The sequence below is a fragment of the Poecilia reticulata genome, linkage group LG4, assembly GCF_000633615.1.
Source record: "Poecilia reticulata strain Guanapo linkage group LG4, Guppy_female_1.0+MT, whole genome shotgun sequence".
Taxonomy (NCBI): domain Eukaryota; kingdom Metazoa; phylum Chordata; class Actinopteri; order Cyprinodontiformes; family Poeciliidae; genus Poecilia; species Poecilia reticulata.
The window spans coordinates 7,354,644-7,377,962 of record NC_024334.1 but is presented as its reverse complement, the minus strand read 5'-3'; the positions used below and the strand labels follow the sequence as shown (position 1 = coordinate 7,377,962).

The 23,319-nt window shown below is 39.4% G+C and overlaps 1 long non-coding RNA gene across 1 annotated transcript in view; it reads left to right on the top strand.

Moving 5' to 3' along the window:
- The window catches only part of LOC103463451 (uncharacterized), a 93,117-nt gene extending 77,640 nt beyond the window's left edge, over positions 1 to 15,477 (top strand). Inside the window, exons 2-3 of the long non-coding RNA XR_001776570.1 lie at positions 3,233 to 3,364; positions 15,092 to 15,477. This is a non-coding gene — a long non-coding RNA (uncharacterized LOC103463451). The remainder of the gene's footprint in view (positions 1 to 3,232; positions 3,365 to 15,091) is intronic.
- The last annotated feature ends 7,842 nt before the right edge of the window (positions 15,478 to 23,319 follow it).

The following is a 23,319-nucleotide window of genomic DNA, read 5'->3' as shown; positions in this document are numbered from 1 at the left end:
AGCACTGCTTTGCTCAGTTAAAAGTGGCCATTTGATTAGACTCACAAAAAAACACTCACCTATGATTTATAGCATTCTTCTATCAGGTTGCATCAGGCAAAAATATTTCCAACTTGTTGTTTAACGGGAGTCAAGATGGATGACTGCTGTTAAATCAGCTACATTAAAATTTATGGTGTTGCACAAGTTTTACATATAGAYGCTCTAACACATCTTTGCAAATTACTCGATTCTTTTTCGTATGGCCACCGTATTTTAGTCACATTTTGCACAAGTATGACTGAGACTCTGTTGTTGTAACAGCTCCAGTTTTTTTTTTTTTTTTTTAAGCAACCAAAATACTTCAAAACATGAAATTATGAGGCGTTTATTTCTTTGGTGTCACATGAAAGGGGAAGTTTATTTCAGGTTTTGATTTAATTTTCTCATGGGCTGACTGTACCAAGAGGTATAATAAACTTATGAACACAAAGAGTTTCTCAGTAAGCCCTTAAGGCACGTTCTCTTTTTAGCTCAGGTTTTGAAAAAGAATTTAAATAAACACACCAAGAGTTTTCTGTGTGTGTGTGTGCGTGCGTGTGTTTCCAAGAACAGGTAATTATAGCTGTGTGCATGTCTGTGTGTGTCTGTGCTTAAAATCAAGGATATAACTAAAATAAAAAATGTTGATTCTTGTTCTCAAGGCTTCTACCGCATTGAAAAAGAGGAACAATAGTTGGAGCCTCGTAATCATTGTGATTTTGGTGTTTACTTTCCTTTTTTATTGGAAATTTTTTTACCAGACATGAAAGTGAGACAATGGCATAATTCTGTAAAGAGAACCTAAACACAGAAGTAAAATCCCAGTACATAATTTTTCATTTATTTTTTATTGTTTTGAAGACTTCAAGACTTCAGGCCATTCTGGTTAATACAGTAGCAAACACAAGTCTGTTCAAATCATCACATAGACAAGGACATTTTCTTTGCTTTTTTTTTTTTTCTTCTGGAGGTACAAGAAAGCAAATACAATGCAGATGATCTGTGTGGGCAGGAAGCCTTGAAGGTTCGCATCATGTCTGCCACGTTCTACCCGGGGGCATTGGAGTCTACGTGCATACAGAAACACACACAGTAGGGAATGCAAGCCGCCGTTCTCCGTCATAGCGCAGCAGGAGTCTGTCTTCATCTGTCCTATTGATTAATGAAGCAGGCGCAGCGGGTGTCACAAGCAGGCAGGAGTCTAGATCAAGGCGCGGAGCTGCATCACTGTAGTCATGCCACACAAACACACACGCACACACACACACTTTCACACTCGTTTTCACTGTCTATGACATGTTCTCTCTGTCTATCACAGCACATGCTCCACACACAGACAGCCATGACAGATGCGTGCGCATGGAAACTGAGAGACGTGGTTCTCGCGTTGTCACGGCTCACTTATACATCACATCCTCAAACGCAGAGTGAATTAACATGGGTCCCCCCACCCCACGCACCCCACACACAAAGCTGGGAATGTGTTTACAATAAACACAATGTTTGTAGATTACGTGGGGTTAATGATCCGATTTATTTCCTCCAAGTTGCCACGGAGTTTGTGTGTTTTAGCTAAAAAGGTGCTGCTCTACTTCTCGGTCTCGCTCGATACCAAATGAGACATTCCCCAGACACCACTACAAGAGCAGTATTTATGCTATTAGGGATCTGGGTTTGCAGCACCCGCCGTGGTACCAGAATGAATTGGCTAAAATTATGTCCTGACTAACCCCGGTGGGCTCGGACCTGGTATTTTTCTTTGCATAAATGATAAATTACACGTTGTGTACTTTTGACTATTTTTGCAAACTCCCAGTCGTACACACATTATTTTTTTCAATCATAAAATCCAATGAACAGAGCTCGTTTTCAAAGAGAAGAAATAAGACTGAATGATTTTTGTTTCCCCTCACGTCTTTTCCATCTTTACTTTCAAGTTTAAAATTAGCATCTCTGTCCAAACCAGCTGTATTCCCTTGAAAATGACTTTCTGTGATGGTAAGCCTGGAGTCACAGGGTTCACTGAGGGTGTGGTCACTTGAAACCCACCTTCGTTTTTCCCCACAAATACTTTCGGAGCTTGCACTCATCTCGGTCTGAATAAATACCAGAAAAGTACAGAAAGGAGAGAAAAAAATGACAGCAATTGACCATTAGAACCATACTTTTTTTYYTYCCCCCACTGACCTTCTTCCACCTATATTTTTCCTCCTGCATTCCCTCCCTTCCTCTCCTCTGGCGTTCCTGTCGAGGCATGCCTCCGTCCCCGCCAACCAGCATCACTCAGGGCAGGATGAGGGGGCAAGGAGAGAGAGGAGGGGAGGAGGACAGACAAAGGAGCACTGTTGCTGCCTTGTTCAAGGGTTGACACCAGACTGGAGGGGTGCGGTTAGAGGGGTTGCAGGCATCGAGAGAGTGTGACCGAGGAGGGTTTATCATTAAGAAAAAGAGATTCAAATGAATGGAGGGATAGCAGGGGTGTCTGCGCTGCCCCYGGTAATAAAGAGGACAAGCAGTGCCAGTCATTTTTCCACACTTGCAGCTGGCATGCTCTTTTTTAGCAGCGCTAACACTTGGAGCGAGTGTGTGCGAGTGAGTGATAGAGGAGGGACATTGTTTTCTGGCTATTGTGCTTTATTTGCTTAACCCTCGTGCTTTATCTGTGCAGCTGTACGCTACAAATGAGATGGCGAAAGGGAGGGTCTGTGTGCTCAATGGCGGCTGTCACAGCTGTTAGCAATTTCATCAGTGCACTGTAAGACGCCCCCTGCACGCACTCTCGCAAAACAAACCGTGTCAATTATTTCGAAGCAGTTACAGCCATGAGAAAATTGCCCAAACTGCGCATGTCAACACAGTTTAGGAAAAGAAAAGGGAGACGAAACGGACAGAGTAGCAAGTCCAAACAGTTACGCAAACTATAAATGACACTTGTATAGTCATATGATGCCTAAATATTAATCATTCATTGTTCTTTACCATAAGCACATAAAACCCTAGAATTTGCATTGATTTACAATTGTTTTTAGCTGTCTTGCCTTCCTTTTATGCAGGGCAAATAAGATATTTAAATTACGCCCATCTCTTTAAGTAGGAAATTTATATGTTGTTTTTTTCTCTCTCAATGCAAGGTGCTTGTTGACCTCAACGCATTTCACTTAAGGAGTTTCTTAATGATTTGTTTTCCCCTTTTGGTCTTTTTCTGTGACAGGCCATGAAATGAGCTGACACAAGAGGAAGAAGCTGAAGAGAATTGACAGTGCTGGCCTTCACCCAAGAGGCGAGAGGAGGAAGCAGAACACCCCTTAACTCAAGCGGTGAGCTACGGGGAGAAATTGACGAGGTGAGAGCTTAGTTTATACCTGGCCTCAAAGCATTTCTCTGTCCTTYCCACCTGGTTGCTTGAGTCAGGTGTTCAGCTGGGTCAGGTTTCATGTTTGCATTCCTGCATGTTTCTGTTTTTAAGTATTTAAGTGAGCATGGTGTGTGTGAGTCCCTCCCTCGTGTTAAGTCACAACCAACAGCTGAATAACATTTTCTGTCCCAGTCACTATCTCTCCCTTTTTTACCTTCAAGAAAAATAAATAAATAAATTTAAGGTTGGTTGTCTTCCACTTTTTAACCAGTTTACATTTCTTTCCTCATTTATTTCCATAGTGAATTCACACTGTTTTAAATAAACTGAAAATGTAAATATCAAAAATATAATAAAATGTTAATTTGCAACATATAATTAGCTATTCCACAACACTGTAAAGCCTGAATAAGAAGAAGTGATTTTTATATTAACCGGCAAAAACATGCTGCCTAAAGTGTATTAGCCCAGAAAATATTTAATCTGAACAGTTTGATATGATTTGGATTTCACACACATTGTTATCATGATGACGATTGCTATTTTGAATATTGTGCAGTTATATTATTGTAAAATTAAAATATTGCAGAAGCCTCTGAATAAGWGGCAATCTTAATGTCTACATCACACTGAGCTCCCAGAGAGCACAGATTGAGATTTCTGTATTGATTGTAAGCAATTGTTCACATGAAAATGAATATTTAAAAAAAAAAAAAAAATCATATCCAGATACGAATGTTTTGGAAGAGACTTCCCAAAATGGACAATATGCTATTTGTGGCCAACCCCGCTGAACTTCTTCACTGCAACTTTAGAAAGTAGAAGTTAACAAGCCCTGAGCTAGAATCCAGGACAAATGTAGTTTTTTCTTTTTAAGTTATCTGTGTCACTTTGGTCTGACTCGATTTCCATTAGAGTCCAAACAAAAGCTAAATAACAAAAAAGGGAAATCAGTGTCAAACAAATCACAAACCACAGTACTAATTAGCACTAATTAGCACCAATTTAGCAAGGCTCAGAATGATCTTTCATTTATTGTTAATATTTACATTTCTGCCTTCTGCTGACACAGGATTGGCATTGCAGCACCTTTCAATCACAATCACAGATTGCAGTATCCAGAAATACAAATTTTTACAAATTTCAAATTCCTAAGGTTGTGTATTTTAGTCTCACGTTCACGTTAGTCTCATTATCTGTCTGAATACAAAATTGGGTTCATGTTTAAAATTACATCCAGAGTTCAATGTAGCTTTCAGAACCCAAGAAAACCCAGTTAATCTGAACAGTTTGCTGGATTTTAAGACATATTTTCAACTCTTAACTTTCTAACTGGCGATACTTTGGTTCTGTTTTGATAAACTGACTTAAAGGCATCCATGAACACTTCACCCTCCTTCACTTATATAACTGAAGTGTCGAGCAGAGTGTAAGTCAAACAGGTAAACGCAACCCTTAGGAAAGCTGTGGAGGTGGAGAAATTTGCATATTCAAACATCCACGCATTATAAATGAGGCTAAGGTGTTGAAGTACATCTAAGCTGTTTTAAGACATGAGGGGATTATTTTCGTCGGCAAAAACTGTAGATAAGGAATTTTGAGGAATAGAAATAACATTTCCGGTGGTTTAATCAATGCGAAGAGATTAACTTTAAATCCACACTGACAGAAAATTCCATGGAAATTACAAAATCCTTACATATGAAGTGGCCCATGGTCATGGATACTTAATTAGGAAAGTAAGCAAAAAAAGTTTTCTGGAAGCAAATATATCAGTCGGGGATCATTTGAAGAGAGAGTATGCTTAACGATCTAAAGGGTTGTATGTGAACTCACCTGTACGATCAGAGAATCTGTTTCATAGTTAGGATTTTTCCTCCAACCCCTATTAAAGTACGGAAAGCCTAACAATACTGGGATGTAGAGAGGGAGAGATAAATCATTACCTTGGAGAACAGCATACCCACAAGGCAAAACACAGGAATGAACCTGGCAGAGGAGCCACCTTATTGTTTTAACTGTGTTTCAGCAGTTCCCAAAGTGTGTGTCGTCTCCGTGAGTAATCTTCTCACTCTCTGTGTGAAGCTGAAAGCAGCAGTAAATCATTTTCCTCCGCGCAGGCATGAACAGAACGGCCACCAGCACACGCAGATAGGGGGGATGGTTAAAGAGGAGATCCAGCAAAAGGCAAAAGACAATGTTGTTTTTCTCTGTATATGTCATCCTCCCTTCTGATGAACCACTCTTCCACCTCAACCTTCCACCCAGAGGTTACAACAGCAATGATGGGATTCTTCTTCAAAGCTTTTCAGGGATTTTAGTTTTTAAGCACAGAYGATCCGTCTATTTTTCTCCCTKTCCTCGAGTGTTTTTAAAAGTTTAGAAACTAGTTGTACTTGTGTTTTTATAGCATTAATTTATCTTTCAATGAATACAAAACTTCTTTTTCAGACTTTTTTTCCCCCCCGACACGATTCAGACATTTTATGTTATACTCACCCACTAAATATGTCAGTTCTTCAGCTGCAGGTATTACATCATCAACTTTCAATCCGAACTGCTGCTCACACTCATGTTCTGCAGAGTACAGAGCGAATTCAATTCCACGTTTGCTCCATTTCATTTTAGGTTAACTCATTTCATATCAAACCAGCATATATGCTCTCACCTCTCTCTGCTTGCACTTTATCTCTTGCACTTATTTTTTTGCTGCAATTTTGTTGTGTCTAAACTGATTTTATGTTCTCTTGAGTTCTTTCTTTTTGCTTTTTTGTAGACTCATATTTTTGTGTTTGTTTGAGCCATATAGAAACAACCTTCGTCTCTGTTCTTCTTTTACGTAATTGCTTCTATGACAGTGTATTCACAATGTGSCACTTTTTTATGATCCAAAACCGTAAAAAAAAAAAACAAGAAAAAAACAGGAAGTGATGAAATGGTTTGGCAGGATTATGGGATGTTGAGCGATGGTTGTATCTATCTAGCAAGACCAGAAAAAATATTTTTAAATAGAAGTGGTTTTGAATGTCTTTGAGGTTGGAATGCCTTCTTTCATCATCCTTTTTGATGGATGAACCATGTAGCAACCACCTGGGATTAGTGGAGACATGCATTGTACCGTGATGCACAATCCCATTGTTTTAGGGACTTGTCAAAGGATGCATGAGTTGTCCTGGGAAGAAAGGAAGGATAACAGTGGAGGATGTAAGAAAAATATTCAGACATGCTGCTGCCTTTTCCTCTTCGCCCTTTTTTCCCCTCTACAGACGCGACATGTTTCAGCTGCAGACGAGTCCATTTAAGATAGCTTTGGCCCAAAGAAGCAGCTTGGATCTCTAATGGCGTCCATTTAGATAGAGAGAGGCGAGGTTAAAAATGCTCAAGTCGCAGTATGTCAGAAGGTTTTATTTTGCGGATGTACACGTACAAGAAGATGACAAGCAGATGAGCTCTCCGTCATGTTGTATCGATTCAGTGAAAGATTTTGAACGGACACAGCGGGTAATTCTCGGTTTCATGCTTGTGCCAAAAGAAATAAAAGAAAAACAGCGAGTGATACACAATGGTCATGGTCAGGACAGTTGGTGAACAAGCATGAAAACTTAAAAGATAAGTGAAAGATTAGATAGCATTTGTGTTTTGCACAAAGGGCTTTTGTGACGTGAAATGCCACTGCAGTTGGAAACCAGAGGTATCAGTGTGAGATTCTCAAAAGGAGAGCMTACGTGGTTTTGCAGAYGAGAATTTACAGCGTGTGGAATCAACAGAGAGAAAGAGAGTGAGTGCAGTCCACTAAGTTTCCAAAAGTTAACTTTAAAGATAATTGAAAGACAGAAAGGATAACGTGGAACTAGTAAATCTAGAAGTGTTGAGGGTCTGTGCAGTGGAGTCTCTAATGTCTTTATAAGATCATAAAAGCAATGCACTTCCTGGCCTCTCTCTAATTGCTGTGAGGAATGGGATGGGGGAGTCTCAACACTATGTGGCTACTAGATGAAGCCTCCAAGTCCTTACTGCACAGCTCACTGGGGTGATTCATTATTTACCACCATGTTGGTAAAACCGACAGAGAAAGAGAGCAGTGAAGCAAATAAAGCTTACATWGACAATTTAGATTAAAAAAATAAATAATAATAATAATAAGATGGGGGAAAAAATGATTATGTCAGAAATACAGTTGAATAAAAGGTGGCAGAGGGTTAACCACAAGTTACAATACAAACCCTGTCAGTGCCGTTTCTAACAAAAGCAAAGTTAGAATGTAGATAAAGCGAGATTATTTTGCTGACTCAGCAGGAAAATGACTGGGCTTCCCCAAAGGGGYTGTACACAAAAATATGTGAGAATTGTTGACATAATTGAAAAATGCAACATTTTTTCATGTCACAAACTGCTTGTCCAAAGAATCGARCCCCAACATTCAACTCCACAAGCAAGCTCAGTGATGAGCAAGGCCTTTAAAAAAAGAACATGTATTTCTTCTACTTCTTTGTACAAACACACTTTCAGCTTATCTTTAATAGATTAACTATACAGGATGGGTGCCAGCATAGTGAGAAAAAACATTCTTATTAATATATGTTTTATAWGTAGTAACAGTAGCGGTTCATCAGGTAGAAAATGCTGTGGATCTCGGTGAAGAYAAACAGGATCTGTTAAAAACAAAACAAAAAGTAAAACTTCTGAAAATGTTAAATTTCATTTCAATTAATGTGGATTTTAGAATTAACAAACAAAAAATATATAGATCTGGTAAGGTGTGTTGGTATATACAGAGAGAARTCACATCGTGTCAACCCAGAAGAATTTCTATATCCATTATGGTCCCAGATCATTTMTTTTTTCATACTGTCACAGCAGGTACTACTGAAAATAATTTAAAACTATGCTTCAAGCTCATTCATGTTGTTTTCCTCTCTCCGATCTATTCACTCCTCGTTGACTTGGAGCTTTGTGTTTGTGTTTAGCAAAATGTAAATTCCGGTCTTAATCTCCATCTTTTGTCTGCGACTTATGAGTTTTTGAGCTGCGGCTCTAACTTTGCTTTGCTTATTTTGTTGATGAGCACACAGGGCTTGGGGTTTTATTGTAACCAACCTCGCTGCACTATAGGAGCCATATAAGAGTTGCTTTTTTTTTTTGTACCCAGTTTTATCAGTGGGTGAACAAATGAAAGAGGAGTCAAAAGCAGCCCCCTAAGCTTTTCATAATGCGTCCCGAGAGGAGACAAAGGCCTGCATTCACTGCTGGGTGTCGATAAGACCTATCATTAGCCTGCCATAGGAGGTATTACTGACACACACACAAACACATTTATGCTCACGCAGACATACACAGAGTGCAGTAGGTACTTATTCTGGTGCTCTGTTCTCTTTTCCACACACACACACGCGCACGCACACGCACACACACACACACACACACGCACACACACACGCACACACACACACACACACACATAAAATATCCATGTGCATGCCAGAAGTAAAAGAGGCAGCCATGCTCGACTTGAATCGAATAAAAGCTGAGGAGTGGACCCCCCGCTGTTTTCCCATCACAGCCGAATTCTCTCTGCCTCATATTGTGAGAACATCCATGCCTGGCTATACAGTGTCTATGCATACGTTTCGGCTTCTTCGCGTATGGCAGTGACTGAACTGTCGTTAAGCAGTTATTGGTAAGACGTGGCGTTCTCAAAAAAGACATTGAAAACAAAGTGTAAATGTTGTTTTTATGAGTCTTTACATGATGAATTTATATACAACCAACTTCTGGTCTGTTAGTGTCATCATGTATTTGTAGCATCACTTTCAAATGTATTCAAATGTTGCCGAATCGTCCCAACATATTTTCATTTTGTTCCTTAAAAACAAATGTTTTCCTTCACATGAATTTGAAATGAAATAAACAAACTAAAATAATTACTTTTGGCCCTGCTGCCTTAAGGCACTTTAAATTGCCTTGTTGCTGAAAATGTGCTATATAAATAAAATGACCTCACCTTAAGTTACGTATTGGAGTAACGCAATCACATTGTCTTAGAGTAAACTGTGCGTAATGGGCAATTACTTGAATTCATTGCCAAAGTGAGTAGAAAAAGTATGCAGTATTGAAACATCTTTATAAAATGAGTGGAAAAAAATGAGAACATTCATTTCAAATAAAAGAAAAAGTAGAATAGAAGTCATTAGCCACTTACAATAAGAATATGTAGGATGGAACATCAGAGTAGAAATTTTAATTTTACAATCTATGGGCCATTTGTAGCCATTTAGAAACAGTATGTACCACACATGCACATTCTGTTAATTCTACAGCCAAATCTCAATTAACTTCTTTTGAAAAAACAAATAGTTTTACATCTTTCTTTTCCTGATTTTAGTAGCTATGCAAGCCCTCTCATGCAGTTTTCATACAGAATGTGGATTTAAAAAAAAAATCTAAACATGAACTCTTGCATTTGTTTATAAAAATTAATGTGCTTGGTTTGTGAAAAACTTGAGTCAGACTTGTTCTCGGAATACAAGCCTAATGGACATTTAGACTTTATTGCTGTCAAAATACCATAATGTATTTACCAACATTTCTTAGAAACCAGTTTACTCATAAAACCCACTTTGCATGTATGTATTTGTGTTAAAATTCCAGTCCATCAATTATCATGCGACATGTAAAATAGGTCTAGAAAGCAAAGTGACCCCGCAGACCGGACGATGCCAACCAAGCGGTTAAACCAAAGAAAAGGCAAATGGAAACAGCCTGCTATCCTAATGATGGAACTCCTTGTTTACAGTAATAATACCAATGTCTCAGAGTTAATAGACTATTGACTTATTGATGATTGCATGCAACACACATTACATTTACTTAACAAGACAGGAGCAAAWTTGGATGGGGAGGAAGAGTTGTGTTTGTGTGTCTTGTCGAGTTTTGGTTGGGGGTGGGAAAGAGTGGTAAGACAGCGCTGCTGTCTAGATTCTAAGTAGATGATGGACCGTAGCTCGTATTCCCATTCCCTCTCATTATCTTGGCCCCCTGAGAACATATGAGGTTACTTACCTTCTTTTGCTCCCTGCCTAATGCCAAGAGTCAGATCAGGGTCATTAGCCTCACTACTTGAAACAAATGGCTTTAGATAGCATCTTAGCCAAACTACAACAAGAAAAGATTAACCCTTTTCTGCCCTTACTGCATGCTTAGATTTTTTTTTATTTTTTTAGTAGCTGTAAATCTTGATTATTTTTATTTTCAGCATTGCAAGGTGTTAAATTGGCATTTATTTTCATTGAATTTTCACTTCCCTGATCCTTGAAATCCTGCTGCATTTCAGCTAAACATCACAGCTGTGTGCTTGAAGACAAAACCCACAGAGGGAGAAGTGGGCAGCGGATCAAAGCGCGAGGAGGATTTGTCTGGCAGATAGTCACTGAGGTCCTGTCTGCTTACACTCTCTCTCCTCTTGTGTCTTCTTGTGCCTTTTTAAGTCTCAACATGCTCAACCCAAAACAGTTGCCCCCTCATATTCCCAACATAAAAATTAGAGCTCACAGACGGGAACGGGTTAGTCACAACAGCCTCCTCTTTCAACAGTTGTTTTCATATTGCAGCTCATTTGTGTGTCCACATCTACAAGCTGTCATGTTTTTCCTCCTGTTAATGAAGTGCTACACGTTGTGCAGGTGTTTATTTCAGTTAGCCATCATTCCTTTCCTTTAAATATCTTGATTCATTTTGCTGTAGTCCCTTTACAAGATGTAATGAATATAAGATCAGAATACCAAAAAGAAGATAAGAATATTGATAATTCAACACTGCACTTATCTTGTTTGTTTCCATCCAAAGTCAGTGTGTTGACCAAAAAGTTCTTTCCGTAAAGCTTTGTCATGAGGTTTGTGGCCTATCGGTCGAGGGGCGGCTCAGATGTCTGTTTGAGCTGAAAGTCACGCCCAGAAGATGGATATAATTAAGACTAGCACATTTCTTTGGGGAGGGTGTTTTGGTAACTTCTCTGGGTGGTCTAGCTCTACATGCCTGCGCTAGTTTTATTGCAAACAGGCACAACATGGTAAAAGCACATACACACCGACAAAGCAGATTAGTGACGTGGTGCGACGTAAACGCACTCCGGGGGAAAAAAAATAGGCACGCTGGACGTTTCCTGCTTCACTACCTGCTTCAGTTGTTTTCGCCGGGGTGCGGCGGAACTGATCAAAAACATTCGTAGATGCACGCTTGAATGCGACTGCTTCGCTTTACTAGGAATTGTAAATGTGCACCCCCCTGCATTTCATCACATAGCTAACTTTAGCCTCCATCCAAACCTGTATTTAGCCTCTGAATAGAAGCCAGATGATCCAAAACTGAAGGGTTACATTTATCTGTGTAAACTTACCATAAAAACCATAAATGCTTCTCTGGTCTTTGAAATGTATTTATGTTCTTAAAGCGATCTCATAGCCCAGGSAGCCTGTGACAAAATGGCTGGATTTTTCTGTCAACATTTCACATTCTCACATATTGTACATTTCAAACCTGGGTGGCCCATTAGAAGAGGAACTCTTAAATCTTTCTGTGTTGTTCTCCACTCATTGAACCACTTTGGACCACATTTGCTTTAAAGTGAAACGGCACAAAAATGTAACATGGGTTAATTYATGCATCTATTATTTTTGTTCATGACAGCATAAACCCAAAAAAGCCACTGAATATAAACATACATTTTAGGAGGAAATCMTGCATAGTAAAGCTTTTTAATAGAATAGGTGCAAAATTGCAATATATTAATTGCTTTCTTATAATAACATTTTGACACATTGATAAAAACAGTGGAATAGTGGTACGTCCCACAAGGTAAGAGCTTCACCAGAAATTCTGATYGATACTGTTTTCACCTTAACCAAAAAAGAAAAAWAAAAAGAAAGAAAACTTCCTGTGTYCCATCTAATGTTCAAGTATCCTAATTTGTGGTTCTTTTCACCATTATCTCTATTGGTCTCTTTGGGTAGCAGGGTAAACATGGATCTTTACAGTTGCATTTTATTTTGCAAACATTTGGGTGGTCCCATTCTTTTAGGGGGTTTACATTGGTGAGTATACTGGGGCTTTTACGATGGCAGTACTCTTCCCTGTTCACAGCAGGCATTGAGACAGAAAGATGGAAAAATAGGATGCAGAAGAGAAAAAAAAGAAAGCTTTTTCTAGCAACAAGCTGTTGCTAAAAACCCCCAGAAAAAAACAAGTTGTTGCTAGAAAAAGGTATAAAGAGGATGTACCACTTTCCCCTTCCAGAAATAAAAATACATCTACATTTTGAACTGACCAATGCGAACAATAAAACAGTATGAGACTCTCATGTTGTTTTAAGATTACGTTTAAAACCCCACATTTCATTGTATCATGTTTACACACACTAAATACTAAAGCAAAAATGTAAAACATAGTCTAGCTGGGTTGATCTTATTGCTGCTAAAATAACCTTACAGATAACAATTAATAACATAGTAATAATGTTATTTGTAGCACTTATTTTATCATTTTGAAGGGTGAAAGTGTCTAGTCCAAGGACACAACAACTGAGACAGKGTTTTGAACCGTCAACCCACCGCTTACAGGACGAACTCCTACAGCCATCGTCCTTGTAAGCAGAAAAAAGTGTAATAACCTTCTTTCAGCCAGCTGATTAGCAATGTGCAGCAACAGCTGAGAAAGAAGCAGCTTAAAGCTGTAACTTTTCAAACTTTGATATACCTTGATAGATAGGCTGCTACATTATGCCTAAATAGAGATGAAGTTTTTTTTTAATCTTCATTGTGAACTGAGGACGTTCTTAGTTGGCATAAAAGGTTTAATTTCTCCTTTGTCTGCAGTGAGCAGCTTTCCTGTGCTGCCCTCTTTCCCTGCATTTAACATCAAAGGAAAGTATGAACAATTGAGGCAATTTTGTGCACGGTGAAGGTCAATCATTGTTCTCCCTCTGAAAATGTAGATCCGGCTGAGAAGCCATGCTTCTGTGGCATGTCTGTTTCTGCAAGCCACCCTTTAAACACGTTTTAGGCAGATATTTATAGAATATTTCATTTCTGCATGTTTTTCTTCTCTAAATTTGATATTTTTTTTCGTAATGTAGATGTAATTATCTGAAATTTTCTGGCCCATTTATTACAGCAGTGGTGTTATTTTGTAAATTATGTTTGYAAAACGTACTCCTWTGCAACTCGGCAAACAAGATTAAAACTTAGATTAACATGAGGATAAGAATGGCTAATSTAAGTGTATTAATTTTGCAACACACTTTGATGAAGAATAAAAAGAAGCGGTTGAGATATATGTGCTGTGCTTAAATACATGATATTCTGACTTCTAGATACATTTAATAAGGAGTGCATGTACYTGCCTCTATCTAATTATGACCACTTGCTTTGCTTTTCGCCAAAGGGCAGAAATAATCCCAAGCCAGAAAAGACGGAAGTTTAAAAGGACTCTGAGGGACTACTTAAAACTACAAGCGGTGGGGAAAAAAAATCATTAATGCAGCTTAAGTACCTTCAAAAAAACACTAATGAATATGACTTCCACGGGAACTTTGATGTGCTTTCCTGGCCACAACTCCACGGTATCATGTCTGTTATCTGTAACAATAGAAAGCCAAATGACCCTTGAATAAAATAAAATAAAGCAGCATGAGATAATGCAACTACAAAAAATGAAGTCTGAATCTTTTTTTTTTTTTTTTTTTTTTGTCTAGCATTCAAAAGAAAAGCAAAACATAGCTTTGGATAATTGCAAAAAGCAAACCTGTTTCAGGTAGCATAACAAGAAATGTAACTTTTTTTATAAAACATATTTTTTAAAATAGTTCAACACACCCAGAAATATATATTACATAGTGTTGCTGCATCAATCACCTCTTGCTACACCCAATACGGTTTTATTCCTCCTTCTCAGTCTGGCCAGCTGTAGATGGTAGASTCAGAAATTCTTTTTGATTATTCATTCTGTCTCTCSGCACATTCACTCTCGGCCTCATCCTGCTGCTTCAGCGTCAGACGCAGCGTTGCAGYCCATAACGCATTACAGCCAGTGCCCTCATAATCCTGAAATTCTTCAGTTTATGTCGAGCACCACATGAGAACAACACAGTTTTTACAGTAGCTCTGTTAAAGGAGATAAAAACAGCCACTTCAATGTGCAATTTGTCGGGTGTTTTTTTATTTTTTTTTATCAAGGCCTTGTATTATACAGACTCCAAAGATGCTGAATTCGTATGTTTCTGAAAAGTGGGGCCCTTTTGTTGCTCAAGCAGAGGTTAATGTACACACCCAGCAGCAGCTCCTTTTCTGTGCTTCCTAAGGCCACCCAAGCTGTTGATAGGATCCGGTCCACTTCAGAGTGGGCTTTCTGCACAAATAAATTCATGCGAGTTATTTAACAGAGTTGAAGCAAACATTAGTTTGCACATCATCTGTTGTTGAATAATTTAAAGTCGAATTTTAAAACGGTTTTAACCACTAGCTTCGGCGCACACGTCAAATGCAGCGTGCTAATTGAAATCAGTCGCCTGTTTGTATCTTGTCTTTTCTTTTGGAGTGCGTGTGCCCCTTCCGACTCTCGTGTGTACGCAGTGTGATGAATGTGCATGTGTAAACATTTTAATAACATGCTTTAACCAGAYGACACCTTGAATTTACTCTGCACTCCTGTTTGTTTTCTGCCCAGGTCCAGACATGAAGGAGGCACGCCAGGATACACACAAACCCAGTGCAATGGCACCTAGAGGCTGTCTGCAGTCTACCACCACCCTTCTGCACACGCACACACCACACACCCACGTACACACACTTGCACACAAAGACTGTTGCAGTAAGGAACAGCAGACCACAGAGTCACCATGATAATCGCAGTTGGAATTTACGAAATTCCAACTTTTGCTGCTTTCTTCTTTTACTTCAAACCCAAATTCCAATACTGAAATGTGAAACTTATTACAAAAAACGTATAGAAAATTATTGTGAAAACAAACKAGAATAGCATCGACTTAAAACCAATTTTCTCCTTTAAAGTCTAGATGTTTTAAGCTATTAAAAATACGTCTTAGACCATGTGTTAATGTTTTTGAGTGTACTTGTGTCAGGGAAATCTAAATCTGTTTTTAGCCCCCCTTTTTTTTCCGTCCATTGAACCTATCCATGCAAGTTTAACCTCTCCACCGCACATCCCACAACACCTCCGTAACCAACCCGCATAACCCACCCAGCGCCCCTCCCAGGCTTCCCAGCATCCTGCCGAGCACACCCTCCAAAATAAATCCTTCAAGACGAAATTACAGTGCGGCTCTCTGGGAAACCCCTCCCTCTTTTGTATCTCTKCTCCCCACCCCCGACGTTTCTTCCCTAGTCTCCTTGTTAGGCTTCACTTGATCCAGAGTGAAGATAATTTTATTGTAAATTAGTCTGTACTATGGCGACCCACACTAATTTCAATCTGTAGTTACAGTTAACTTTAGAAGGTATGAATGTAGCCCTCTATAGAGGCTACATTTTTTGTGTCTGATTTTATGTGAATGGAAAGAGAGGTTGATAATTAGTTTGTTTTAATTTCTAAAAAGGGCTAAWTTTTTTTTCTTACATTTTTGATGAACCACTAATTAGCATACTAATTAAGTTTCTTTGATTATCCTCTTTAAATGTATCTTCCTGTTATCACTTTGAGCCACTGAGAACGCACTGAAGAGGCTACAACTGCTCAGACTTTTTGTGGGACAAAAAAAAGAATGTGCATATTTTAGTACTGCATTAGGATTTTTAAATGTTATCCAGTGGCCACAGTTATCTAGAAATAAATGTGGCTGTCAAGAGTTAAGATCACCAAAGCTGTCAAATTTGAGCTAATTATACAGAATTGCAACTGAAACTGAATAAAAAAAAAACAAAAATAGTCAAATGCGAGCTATTCAGTTTGGGGAAGCAGCCCTGGTCATTTCCAGCGTTTTTGGGTTAACTGACGAAGCCAAACTCACAGCGGCCGTGTCACAGTTAAGCTTTAATGATGCACTCCATCAGTTCAGCTTTTTTTTCCTGCGCGAGGCCAGCTTGGTTAACAGTCGGTCGAGGGTGTGTGCGTGTGCACGCKTGTGTCGGCGTGTGTATTTGTGTGTGCGCCAACTATTAAAGCACTTGAGAATCAGAGAGGAAAGAACTCACGCTGCTAATGGATGTGTCTATTGATGTTCCCATTTGGCGGCACACTGTAAACGATAGGGCAATGATTGTGCTGAAGATGGAAGGTGGTGGAGGAGTGCAGAGGAGAGCGGTTTGGCTTGGCGATGATAATGACAAGGAAGGTTATTATTCAGCGCCCCATGGAGTCTCTCTCTTTTTTGCCTTTGTGTGTGTGTGTGTGTGTGTGTATTTGAGAGGGAGAGAGAGAGAGAGAGGAAAAGGAGTGGTACTCATCCTCCATGTCTCTCAATGATGTTGCCTTCCCAGTCCATTGGCTATTATTAACTTCTCGCTGTTTCTCTCCCACCCTACACCTCTCCCGACATTACTTACTGTTGCTGCTCTTCATCCAATCACGGCTGTCTCTTTACCATAAACACCTCGTTTTCCTTTTCTAAACAGTCCATATTTTTTAATCTACACTGCATATCATTCATAACAATGAGTAAAATAGTCTAAAACATAGAAGTAAAAGATAATACTGTGAGCAAAGAAGACAGCTGCGTTCTCAACACAGCTCGGGCCARCATGCGGTTAGGTCATGGTAAGCTTGTTCATTGCAAAACCAAACCATGTAGCATCATATGACTGCTTTTATCTGAGTAAAGTAACAGCTTCCCCCACTGAAATAAATAAACGCATTTGTCATTTTGGATGTAACTGTAATATTTTATATCCTATTTTGATAWTCATAAATATACACATTAAGTACACCTATTTAAAAAGAGAAAAAAATGTTAGCAAAATTTTTTGGTAGAMTAAAAAGCTGACTCGGTAGCCAGGCTGTGGTTGTTTGCTTCTCAGTCATGTTGCTCGTAGCTTGACAGCTAGTGTTAAAATAGTGTTTACCTTTATAAGATGGCGACCTGGTGCTGCGAAATATTTTCACCCAAATCCGTCTCTCTCGTAAAATACAGTAGCTTTCTTTCAGCCAGCTGACAAACAGTCGACAAAGAGTGAGGCGCAGCGGTATTACACTATCCTTAAAAAAAATACTTTAAAACTCTAACTTGTTTTTTAACCTTTGTACCTCGTTTAAACAAACCTTGCCTAGTCTAACCACTGAATCACGCTCCAGTAGATTTTTTTTGTTTTGTTTTTTACCCAACTGTGTGCGTGTGAGAATGTGTGTGTGTGTGTTTGTCCTGTCAGTTCCAATCAGTGTGCGCGTGTGATGAATATGAATAGTCAGCCTCCCTGCAGGTTTGGCAGGAGACCACCTCCAGCTGGACTCAGACCCCTGCTCAAGTGTCTTGGTGTGTGTTTTGTGAGTGCGGTTGTACAAGTCAGTTTGTATCTGTCAGCGCGGTGACAACCTCAGGGGGAAATGACAAACTATGCATGCAAATCACAGAAAATGAAATGCCTCAAGCTCATTTTAAAATGTTTAGTTTTTTAGATTTTTGTCGTAAAGTGCATAATTAAATTCTGAGATTCGTTAAAATTGTTACACTTTTGCAAGTTTCATGTCCATCTTTCATTCAGTCGTCCCATTTTTCGTTTTTTTAGGCACTTCAATCAGTTCRCTTCTTCCATATGAGCTTTTAGTCCGTCTTTATTTATAAGAGATTTAAATAATTTCCAAAAAATATCCTGTCCTTGCAGTAAGAATCCATCTATCATTCTGTGTGCGTGTGTGTCTATAATTGCAGTGCAGCAGATAAAGAAGGAGACGCCATTCCAGCTGTGAGGAGACAGAAGGCGTCGTGTAYACACGGCCACAATATACACTGCACACACTGACGCACTTGCACACACACACGCACACGGCAGGTGGGGGTTGAGCGCAAGCAGGTGAGCATTAAGTCAGGGTGCTAAACAGATCACGTCGCGGTGTGATATCTGCAGACAGGCAGAGGAGGCCGGTCTGTACCTGCAGGCTGAGCGCGGCAACTCGCAGCACCCTCGCCAGGAATTTCCTCTAACTCCTGGGAGGAGGGCGGGTTGAAGGTGAAAGACGAGTGCAAACTGCAGGTTCTTCAAAGCTACGTCTTGTTAACCTTATTAAATCTGAAATTGCTGTAGTTAACATTTTTTAACGGTCTCCATTCATCTCAGTGTGTAGGTTTTGTAGAAAAATGACATTTTTTAAAGCTTGAAAACAGCCTACAGTTTGTCTTAAGGCTACTTGCACTTTTAAAAATAGCTTTACATTTTCACATTAATTAAGTCATTTGCGAAAATATTTGTTTTTCACCTTTAATTTTTCTATTTTAGCATAGGAGCCGCGCCTGTTTCATGTTATTTTTAAATTTTCTGCATATTTTCCCTCCAGGCAAAAAGCTCACACTTGCGAGCCTAAAATTAGCTTCCGTGATGAAACGGAGCAGAGAAATCAGATTGACAGCGGTGGAGAAAAATAGGTGCAAAATCTCTGCAGACGCTCCATGTTTGGGTAGAACACATATCTGTCCCTACGTTCTSTAAAACTTAAATAATGAAAGGACAAAAAATAAATAAAACAGTGTGTTCACAAGCTTGTCAAAAGGAGCAGAATTTTCAGAGCGTTTAATCACCTCCTGTATGATTTGTCTGTCTGGAATTGCTAGTCTGTTCTGACAGAGTCCACGGTGCTAATTGTGAAACGCTGACGGTGCTCATTACACAAACCCGGCTTACGAATTTCCTGGAGCATTGTCAGGGCTCCCTTTTGTTATTTTCTTTCCCCCTTTTTATCCTTGCACCCAGTCTGCTGAGGAAACATGGCCATTATCAGTGCCGATATGTATCACTTTGCTACTCGACGTTAAGAAAAATCCTCTGCACTTTTGTTGTTTTCTCCTYGTCGCCGCTCAGATGCGCTGAATCGACTGTGTGGAGTATTGTTGACAAAGAAATTTGCAATTTGAGTTTTGATAGAAAAGGGGGATTTCAGTTCATGTCTTACACAAATTTGTTCTGTTCACTGGCTCTTTGGCCACAGCCTCATCTGGTCACCTCGTTTTAAAATGATGCTGTTTAATTAAGTCATTCCCATTATTGCCCAAATTCTCTGTACTGCCTTACTCTTCAGGGRTAAAATCCATAATTTTTGAAGTGAGTTTCTATTAAGTGGCTGCTGGAAATAACTCACATGGCATCTTCATTCTGTATAATTTCAGATTGCTTGGCCCCGGGTGCTTAAACTAACTGTTATCCAAGAAGGGCCAAGACTAGAGTGGACTTCTAGGTCCGTATAGAAACTCTGAAATCTCATAGTGTTTAGTGAAAACCCTATGTTATATACCTTTAAGCTCTTTGGACTTAGTGGCTATTTTTACAGCAGCTGACAATGATTTCCACAGGAAATGAAAGTGTAACGCCGATGAACTTCCTGTGTGAAACGCTTATTGAGAATTGAAGCATGTCCATTCAGTGTAACTCTCTGATRTAAAGGGAAGGTGTGTAAAACATACACATATTAAAGCAGTTTATGATTGAAGGACTTTGTTATATATATATTTTTTATTGATTTTACCACTGGTTCACTTCTCTGCTAGGTATGCACTTGGAAACACTTACATGCTSCATTTTCACGTTACACAGAGGAAGCATGCGTTAACCATTATAAATAAGCATTAGCCTCACTGTCCAATATATATGTAATTATAGTGTAGAGGTTCATAAAATTGTAAATGAATAGTCAATAAAGACGTAAAGGGCGTAATATACTTCTGATATATTTACCTGCTTTTAAACATTTACAGAACTTTCCTTCAGCGATCCTAAACTTTTTCGGTAAGATCGTTTTTATTGTCTGTTTCAAAGCTCCCTATATTTAGCCGAAGTCTCAGCTCCCCCCAGCCCGTCCACTTATCTAAAAATGATTCAGTGGTTAAATGTCAGAGCTGTCCGTACCATTAAGGCCAGCGTGTTTGAAGGAAGGACACCCTCCCCTCCTTCTTCCTCTGTCTCTTTATATCCCCTTCCCAGCCCACCCCCCCGTTAGCTCCCACATCATCCAGCACCCCCTCACCATCGCTCCAACCCAGGCTGGTTCGAGGGCTGATGTGCAGGCCTTGTCATTCAGATTAAGGCCACATTGTCAGCTCAGGGCTCTTCTCTCTTTAGTTTCGTGTCCCGTTTCTTTCTTCCCACTGTCAGCCACCCCGTCCTGCGGCCAGAAAAGACCTTATAAAGCTACACTCTCTCTCATCCACTTCTGTCAATTCAAACACTGTCACTCACGCCACCATTGGGGGGGGTTTGTCGCAGCAAGGACTATTTGTTTATATATAATGTTGGACATGTTTTCCAATGTAGATATATATTTCATCAGCTAACAAACAGAGTTGTAGACTTTCTTTTTTTCTTTTTTTTTTTTTTGGGTGGGGGTTTACTTTGAAGTGAAGATATCTGCGTCAGATCCAAATAAAATGACAGCAGTCGCATGAAATGCGAGGGTAAAAAGAGGCGGCATACTCCTCTCCACAAGTCTTAGTACTCTTTGTAGTAAAGACAGCAATAGCTGTTATTTTTAAATCAAAGKTGTACGAGCGCAGGGGTATTTAGAGASGGATTGGCAGGTGGTGACACATTCAACCAGAATGCCTTAGTCACTCCTTATCCTGCTCTGTTAAAGCATCCCAGAATGATGTTTATCACCCAAACGAATCTTGACTCACCAGCGTAGTTGCCGTCACGTCCTGTCTAATTACTACAGCAGCTCTGCGGCATTTGCGTTTCGAACGCTTCTTACTGTCTGCGCATTTGTCTTTCCTTCCCAAGATGAGCAATGATTCAGCACTGTCTAAGATGGTGGACAGTTTCTCTCTTGGTATTAGTGCAAAGAGAGAGGAAACAAATATAAAGCACATTTGAGTCTTTCAGTCCTCAGACTCAGGGGACCACATCATAACGAAACATCAAGCGTTACTGATCGGGGTGAGTCGGCAGTTTCATACCCGTTCTCTCCCTCATCCTCAAACTTGCGCTGAAGCCTTTGAGGCATGTCGATGCTCCTCTAGAGGCCGAGCAGCTGTGCTTCAAAACAGCAAAGAAAAAAAAAAAAAGAAAGAAAAGACAGCCAACTGCAGCTCCTGCCCAGGTGCTGTGTTAACCAAGAACTACTATGAGTCAGGAGTTTCAAGATGACTTTCTTTGTGTAACTGCTACTTTCAGCAAAATAAGACGTGTTCCCATGCTCTCACCGTCTGTGTAATTTTGACCGTATTTCATGGAAGTTAAATTACGCTCGCATCACTGCTCGGTTTCTAAGATTTAAAGAAAAGGTGAGTCAAAGTTGTTTCTTTTTTCATGGGCTGYGGTGGAAGAAACTACTAGGGGAGGAAAAATCTTTGCAGACACACTTGTTTTTGTGTCACTTTTTTTTTATTATTATTGTTTAAAGAAATGTTTTGGATATTTAAATCAAAATGTAACATGTTATTGTCATGTAACTGGAAACAACTCCACTAATACACAGTTATGTTATTGATACCCTTGGTAGATTTAGGGTTGAAGTAATTTTATCAACATGTTTCTTTTGTCTGTTGTTATTTTTGAAGTGACCCAGACAGAGTTCCAACTCTAATTCTGTTGAAGGATTTAAAGATTAGGGTGATGGCAGGAAGGCCTTTATGTCAAAGACTTGGAGCTCATCTTGGACAATAAATCATCAAGGTGATTTATTATTTATAACTCACCAGAAGCTCTTATCAGTAATTATAAAAGGGTGTGATTGCTTTAATGCTGATAAAGATCTAAAATTGCTTATTGGGAATAATTTTTAACATGCCATTTATTTTATTAAAATGAAAGAAAAAAAATCTTTTATATATGAAATTAACACTTCTTTTGTATTTTCTTATCAAGAGAAGACTTTCCTATTTTCTCGTGGTCGAATGAAGCAAGTTTTAYGTCTAAATCTGCCATAGGGATAAATAATGTTGAGCTTTACTGTAGCCAGTTCAAGCAATGGTTYGCACATAATCATTAAATGTCCCAACGATGTYGTTGTCTTTGGTAAAGCTCCCATGGCCTTTTCTGTTTACTTCCGAAGAATGAGAGAAAGATGTAGTTGATGAATATGCAAGTCAGAAGTTTCTCCACCCACAGAGCATCCACGCTTCGCCCTCATTTCTACCCACACTGTCATCTCTGGTCACCGTCCAGTTCACGCTTGCCACAGTGAACATTCAACGCTGTCGGTGAGTTTGAGCGTAATTTAACAAAAACCATCGACCGTTGACTGTACCCTGTGGGCAGCTTTTGTCGCTAGATGTATTTTAAAAAGATGAAGATAAAGCCCCACCACACGAACCAGAGGAAGAACGGCTGATGACTCCTTGGGAAGGGAAACGATCCGGACATACTTCCAACTTCCAGCTTTCTAAATCACAGCAAAGGTCACAATCAACATTCATTGCTGTCGGTGGGTTTGACTTTGTGGAAGAGCTCACTGAACGATGAATGCAACTGTGTCCCAGATTTCATCCAACCGTCAAAGGAATGTTGTCACGACGCGCTGATGATGGCATTATTTATTTCGCCTGTCTTCCTCCCTSAGCCACCGCGATGCTGGTGGTGTGAACTGCCTTCTTGACAATGTGGCTTTAAGAGCCACAGAAGAAAAGACAATGAAACTACACTTAGGACATGAAATGCTAGACATGATTTTTGTTGTGAACTTTAAACTAAATTGAATTTTCTTTTTTTTTTGTGCACTCTGTAATTGGACTAGTTAGTATGCAAAGGTATAAAATGGCATAAATCAGGTGGTCTTTATTTCTGTGATGTTTCCAGGAA